Raw genomic sequence first — 7,199 nt, 5'->3', positions numbered from 1 at the left:
CCGCTCTATCCAGAACTCCTAGATCTTCACCGCAGGGACTCTTTCTCACAGTTGTTTTGGAGACCACATAGATGGGGGCGCGCTCGCGCCGGTCCAGCATCTCTAAAGAGCGCGGGTTGTGAGCGCCTCCCGGAGTGCGGTCCTGGATTACCACTCTCAGTTCTGCAGCGCAGACTGCTGAGCAAGGGCTCGCTCCTTAAGGGCACGTGGCTTCTTGCACCGTATACTATATTAGATTTATTGCCCCCACTTCCTGCCCCATTCCCACACTACATAAACTAACACTACCAGGGAAGGATCTCTATCTATTTGGGCTACTGAATTTCTCAGTGTGAAGACCACAAGGAGCAAACGGGGCAGGGAAGGAGAGCTGAGAGCCCAGATTTGAGATTACCACATTGCAGAGGGCTTATAGCTTCTGCTCATGAATAGAATAGATGTGTGGATAACAGTAGACCTGTGGGTGTGTGGCGTTGCATTAACTCTGAGGTGAAGGGACAGCAAGGCAAATGTGGACACCTGCTAATCCTAGGACTTTTCAGCTGTGTTAAAAGCAAGGCAGAACAAGGGTCTCCCTGTGGGAGAAATCCGCCTGCTTCTGCCTCCCAGTTAGTGGGATTACAGGTGAGCCATCGCCATCCCCGTTCCTAAACTTCGGCTTTCAAAACAGGGCTCCTTGTGTCGACGAACTCCTGATTATTCTTCCCTTACCTCCCAAGAAGCTAGGAGTCCAAGTGTGGACCATCATACCAGGTTGTCTCAAAATCCTCAAGGGATGGGATTGCAGATGTGGCCACCACACTCAATTTTGTTTGTTTTCAAAGATCTGTCTGCCTGTCTATTTACTTATTTGTTAGTTATTTGAGACAGGTTATCTCATGTGTATGAGCATCTGCTTGCATGTATGTGCCTATAACATGTACATGCCTGATTTTAAAGGAGGCCAAAGAGGGTGTCAGATTTCCTAACTGAATTCTGTCCTCTGTAAGAGCTGTTTAAGTGCTGAGAATCACTAAGGCAGTGGTTCTCAACCTGTGGGTCACAACCTCCCTGAAAACCTCTATCTCCAAAAATATTTACATTATGGTTTATAACTAGCAATATTACAGTTATGAAGTAGCAACAAAAATAATCGTATGGTTGGGGGTCACCGCAGTATGAGGAACTGTATTAAGGGGTCATGGCTTTAGGAAGGTTGAGAGCCACTGCCTAACAGTGTTTCTTTCCAACACTGTTTTTGGAGACAGTCTATGAAGAATCAGCTTCCAGGACTCACTGTGTAGCCCAGGATGGCCTCATTCTCCTGCCTCTGTCTCCGCAATTCTGAGTTTACAGGCTTGCCCTGCCACACAAGGCGTCCCATTTTCTGTTTTTTAACTTTTAGATTTCTGAAAACAAAAACAAAACCCTTACCTTTCTCTTCCACTTACTTACTCACCTATATTGTTTTTAAAACCCAGGATCTCGTGTAGCTCAGGCTTGCCTTATATCCACTATGTAGCTGAGGATGGACTTGAATTCCTGATTCTCCTGCTTCTGTTTCATTTGTGCCACACACATCCAACTCCTGGATTCTTATTTAAATTTGCGATCTATTATTGTCACTATTTCAAATCTCAAACTGTCCTGGATTGGGAGTGGGGGGTATCTAGGGGCTTCGGTGTGCTGCAAGAGAATGTTCTTTGGAACTGGGCTGCTCTTCCAAAGGACCCAGCTTTGATATCCAGCACCCACATGGTGGTTCACATGTACAGATACACATGCAGACAGAACATCTGAATACATTTAAAAAATACACTTAAAATATGTCAGAGTTATGGTTTTTTCTTTTCTTTTCTTTTCTTTTTTTGTTTGGTTTTTCGAGACAGGGTTTCTCTGTGTAGCCCTGGCTGTCTTGGAATGCTCTCTATAGACCAGGCTGGCCTGGAACTCAGAAATCTGCCTGCCTCTGCCTCCCAAGTGCTGGGATTAAAGGCGTACACTACCACTGCCCAGCTGACCAGAGTTATGTTTTTTTTTTTTTTAAAGATTTATTTATTTATTTATTATATGTAAGTACACTGTAGCTGTACTCAGACACTCCAGAAGAGGGCGTCAGATCTTGTTACAGATGGTTGTAAGCCACCATGTGGTTGCTGGGATTTGAACTCCAGACCTTCGGAAGAGCAATCGGGTGCTCTTACCCACTGAGCCATCTCACCAGCCCCAGAGTTATGTTTTTTTTTTTTTTGTTGTTGTTGTTGTTTTTGCTTTTGTTTTTGTTTTAATTAAAAAAGAAAGGAAGGAAGCAAGAAGACTGGGTGGCAGTGGCGCATGCCTTTGATCCCAGTACTCCCCAGTGCTGGGGAGGCAGAGGCAAGCTGATCTCTGAGCTCAAGGCCAGCCTGGTCTATAGCGAGCACTCCAAGACAGCCAGGGCTACCGAGAGAAACCCTGTCTCAAAATAAAAATAAAAATAAATACTTAAAATGTAAAAAAAGAAAGTTCTGAAGGTCACAGGCCTAAAGACGCACTTAAGCCAAAGCTACAACTTCGTAAGAATGTAGTCAAATCCTATAAAAGGTCCTGTTTTCTCTATCAATACCGCTGGCATCCTTTAAGCGATGACGCCCAGCCTGCATCCTTGCTACAAATTCACCTGTCGCCCCGCCCTCCCGGATGCAGTAGCGGGACCATGGATTGTCCCGCCTTCTTCATGTTAGTAGACCCGCCCCTGATGCTGATTGGCTAGGGTGTCAAGTTTGCACTGCGCAGAGAAGACCCGGAGGAGTGGTATCCGCTTCAGGAATGGCTCCGCGCCTCTGCTGCGCATGCTCGCTAGTAGTTTCTAGGCTTTCCAAGCCGGTGTCTCGCGGGGGCGCGCGCGCGGGCACGGGCTCGCTCCCCAGGGGGCAGTTGGCGGCGGGAGCGGGCGGCGGGGTCGTGGTTCCTAGAGCAGCCCCAGCTGCTAGGCCGGCGCCTGCGTTGGCGGACACGCACACCAAGGACCGGGTGGCTCAGCCGCCGGAGAGGCAGGGCCCGCTGCCGTCGGTGAGGACGGGCCCCTACGGGCGGGAGGGTCGGACCAGCGGAGCGATGCCTGGTCCGGCTATCCTGGGGTCGCACCCGGTGCTGGGGAGGGGCCCCAACTCTGTAGCTCGGGCTTGGGGTGCTTCTTTGTCGGACGTCCACGATGCGCCTCCTTTCTACTTGATCTCTCCATCAACCCACTCGACCCCTGTACCGATCTTAACACCTCTAAATTCGGGACCACACGTTTGCCCATCTTCCTTGAACCGCGTCCACCCAGTGCATGTCCATCCAGCTCTGTCTTCCGTCGCGGCCCATCCTTGGCGGCCGCAGGTCCCAGTGACCTTGCACTTTTTGCCAGTTGTTACCCCTCCTCGTTCAGACTATAGATAGTCCATTATGGCTTTCAAACTTTGTGACGCATTCTAGACTGAGAAAGATGTTTTATGTGTATATCTGTGCCTGAAGATAGATTCGTGCATCACAAGTTTAAAGAGAGTCGCTTACCAATCTCACATGACGCAGATCTATTCAGGCTCTGTTCCAATTCATTCCTTTCTGTTCCGTTCCGTTCCATTCCAAATGACTGACTTGCTAACCCATTGACTCAAGACCTAGTTTATCTGACAGTTTGAAACCCTCATTTACTCCTTACTCTACAATCAGATAACCATTCCAAAGAAAGATCTTTTTGTTATGATGTTTTGTTTTTAACTTCTTTGCTTTCCAGGGTCCTTACCATTGCTTGGTTTGGATTTCTGGTATGACTCATGTATGTTTATCTCATTGTTCTCTCAAGTGCCACCAGTCTGACTTGTGTGAACAAAACAGCATATGAAGTAGAGGGGAGCTGATAATACATGCTCACTTACGCAGATGAAGATGCCTTTTGCCGGGGGAGGGATGTGAAGCTGAATTGTTAGGAAGCATAACCTGTCAGCTTTGTCAGTACTCTTTGGAAGAATTGGAGTGGTCAAAGATGAAGACCATCAGAGCATCGCTCAGATCTGTCTGGGCTGGAGAGGAGGCCCTGAGGAAGGGGGAAAGGAAGATGGTTGTGGTTACATACACAGGCACACCAGGCTGGGTAAAGGAGTCCATCTAGTCATCTAGGAGGATTGGGAAAATCTATCAGTTGGCTTCCCACGTCTCATGCGGGTTTTCCTTATCATTCTGAGTGTGTGTGTGTGTGTGTGTGTGTGTGTGTGTGTCTGTGCATGCATACAGAAGGCTGTTTATCACTCTCTGCCTTATTCCATTTTGTTTGTTTGTTTCAAGACAGGGTTTTTCTGTGTAGCCCTGATCTGTGGGCTTCAGGCCTCAAACTCACAGAGATGCTCCAACCCTTGCCTCCCGAGTGCTGGGATTAAAGGTGTGTATCACCATGTCCTGCTGCAGTGTCTGCATTGCTGAATTGCTTTGAAACAGTATCCTCAGTTCACTGTCCCATCCCTCCCCGTACACCAGGAGTACTGGTTCCACGGTGACTTGAGAAAAGAGGTGGTAGTGGGTTTTATTTAGTACATAAAGCCGGAAGGTGCCAATAAACATCGTACCCTGTCCATCATGGTGAAATGAGATTAGGTCTAGAATGTCACCAGTGCAGAGCTTGTGAAACTCCACATTAGAAGTCCGGAGATTGTTCCCACCTTCTCCTGTCCCCAGAGATGCTTGCACACAGACTCCCCGGGTGTGATGGAAGGAAGCTGAGGGGTACTGTGTCTAGTCTGTGTTGTAACCACAGGGTTTATTACTAGGTAGAGTGCTCTGCCTACTCAGGACTCGTGGAAGAGGCTGGCAGGAGAGAAGCCACTGAAATCGTGCAGATCATTTCTTACTTTTTAAAATATTTTAATTAAAAAAAATGGTTAGAGGCCAAGATCATGCCATGTTATTTAAATTGGTCTTGAGATCCTGGACTCAAGTGACCTCCTGCCTCAGCCTCCCTGTAACAGATGATAGGTGTGAACCACTAGGCCCAGCTCAGGGGGCTTTTGTTGTTTGCACTCAGGAAGATTTTTATTATTGTTATTGTTTATTGGTTAGTTGTGGTGCCCTGACAGGCCTGAAATTCCTTGTATAAACCAGGCTAGCCTCGACTAGAGATCCTCCTGCCTCTTCCACATGGCTGGATTAAAAGGATATGCTACCACACTTGTCTTCAGGACTTTTTTTTTTTTTTTGGTTTTGGTTTTTCGAGACAGGGTTTCTCTGTTTAGCCCTGGCTATCCTGGAACTTACTTTGTAGACCAGGCTGGCCTCGAACTCAGAAATCCGCCTGCCTCTGCCTCCCGAGTGCTGGGATTAAAGGCATGCGCCACCACGCCCGGCTTTTTTTTTTTTTAATAGACAACAGGGCCTCCCTTTTCTGTGCTCAGGACCCCACTGAGCTTGGGTGGAGAACTGGGCTTGTGATTGCTTGATGCTCATGGATGAATCTCACTCACGGTATCTCATTCACTACTGGGAATCAGAGGAAGAAGCCAGGAATGGATCTGTGAGACAGACTCTCACACTGAACCTGAAGCTCACAGGTTCAGCAAGGTTGGGTGGCAACAAGTTCCTGAGATGTGCCTGATTGCAACCGGAGTCTGGGCTTACAGATGGGCATGTGACCCTATTGCCCATAGGTGCTGGGGAGTTGAACCCCGGTCCTCATACCTTTACAGCAAGTACTCTTACCACTTTTCCTACTTTGCAAGTGAGATTAGCCAGAAAAGGTTTGGAGCTTGGCCCAGGTCTCCTGTCCAGCACGGAGCATGGTAATGTAATTTATCTCCCGTGTAAAGCTAACTGTTGCCTCTGCTGATAGCTGAGGAGAGGCTTCTGATTTTGAGTGTTTGAGTTAGACATTAGGGACTGGACCTAGTTATGTCCGAAAGGCACTGGGTAATTTTGCATATTGTAGGGCTTCTTGCCCTGAGCAGCTGTGACCAGCAGCAGGGCCATGTGTCAGAGCAAGCAAGGGGAGTGCTGTAGTCACCCAGCTCTGTGACCTGAGTACTGAGGGAGGAGAGGTGGAAAGAATAATCACAAACTTTAAATGTACGAGTACACTATCGCTGTCTTCAAACACATCAGAAGAGGGCATCAGATCCCATTACAGATGGTTGTGAGCCACCATGTGGTTGCTAGGAATTGAACTCAGGACCTCTGGAAGAGCAGCCAGTGCTCTTAACCACTGAGCCATCTCTCCAGCTCCCCCGCCCCAAACTTTAGACTCTTGATGTCCTGTTCACATCCATCTAACCTGGAAACACTTTTCTTCACAGACTTGTATTGAGTGAGAAGTCAGTGTTACAAAATGAGTGCATTAAAACCTATGTCATCAGGCAAAGGAAATGATACAAGGCTGGGCATGGTGGCACATCCATAGTCTTAGCACTTAAAGGTAGGGAAAGGAGGATCAAGCACTCAGGGCCAGCCACAGCTGAATCATGCATTTGATGCCAGCCTGGGCAGATCTTGAGTTCCAGGCCAGCTTGATCTGTATAGTGAGACCTGGTCTCAAAACAAGTAAAAGAATAACAATCCTAAACATAGGAATGCTGATGTCTCAACAGACAAGTCTTGCTGCCTAGCCCAGGGCCTGTTTAGATAACCAGACTCTGTCTGGCCATAAAGAATTGACTGTGGCATATCCTTTGACCTCCATCACATGTAAGCAAATGTATGCACATATGCACAGACAATAAATACAAGGTAACTTATAGTTAGTTTTTTTTTTTTTTTTTTAACTGAAATAAGGTTGGAGACATGGCTCAGATGGTAAAGCTCTCCCGTTCAAGCATGAGGACCAGGGTTCTTATCCTTACGTTCACGTAAGACTGGACGTGGAATCAAGCACCTGCAATCCCAGCCCTGTGTGAGAGGGGAGGTGGGAGACTCTCAGGACTCTTCACACACAGCTTGCCTGGCATTTCTTTCACAGTAGCAAGAAATCCACCCTCAGTGAGCTGAAGGCAAACACTGATGCCAAGGTTGTTATTTGACCTCCACATGCACACCATGATGTATCACTCGCCCACATTTACATTCAAGCATACATATGTGCATTCATGTATATACATACAAAGGTAAACAAAACCCAAACATGGGATTATATAGAGAACACCCACATCCCTGTCAACATGAATGTCAACATCATATACTTTTTATCTGACTTTTTTTTTTTTTTTTTTTTTTTTTTT

At 47.2% G+C, this 7,199-nt stretch overlaps 1 protein-coding gene across 2 annotated transcripts in view; it reads left to right on the top strand.

Annotated features, from left to right (window-relative positions):
* The first annotated feature begins 2,848 nt into the window (after nucleotides 1–2,848).
* Flywch1 (FLYWCH-type zinc finger 1) overlaps nucleotides 2,849–7,199 on the top strand; it is an 18,034-nt gene continuing 13,683 nt past the window's right edge. The window contains exons 1-2 of one of the 2 annotated variants that reach the window (XM_029533014.1): nucleotides 2,849–3,030; nucleotides 4,288–4,381. The gene's annotated coding sequence lies outside the window, so the exon portion shown is untranslated. The remainder of the gene's footprint in view (nucleotides 3,031–4,287; nucleotides 4,382–7,199) is intronic. The other variant, XM_021221059.2, reaches the window with a different exon arrangement.

This window comes from Mus pahari, chromosome 21, assembly GCF_900095145.1.
Source record: "Mus pahari chromosome 21, PAHARI_EIJ_v1.1, whole genome shotgun sequence".
Classification (NCBI taxonomy): Eukaryota; Metazoa; Chordata; class Mammalia; order Rodentia; family Muridae; genus Mus; species Mus pahari.
Note: the sequence above shows the minus strand (reverse complement) of the source record. Positions and strands in the feature narration are given on the sequence as shown.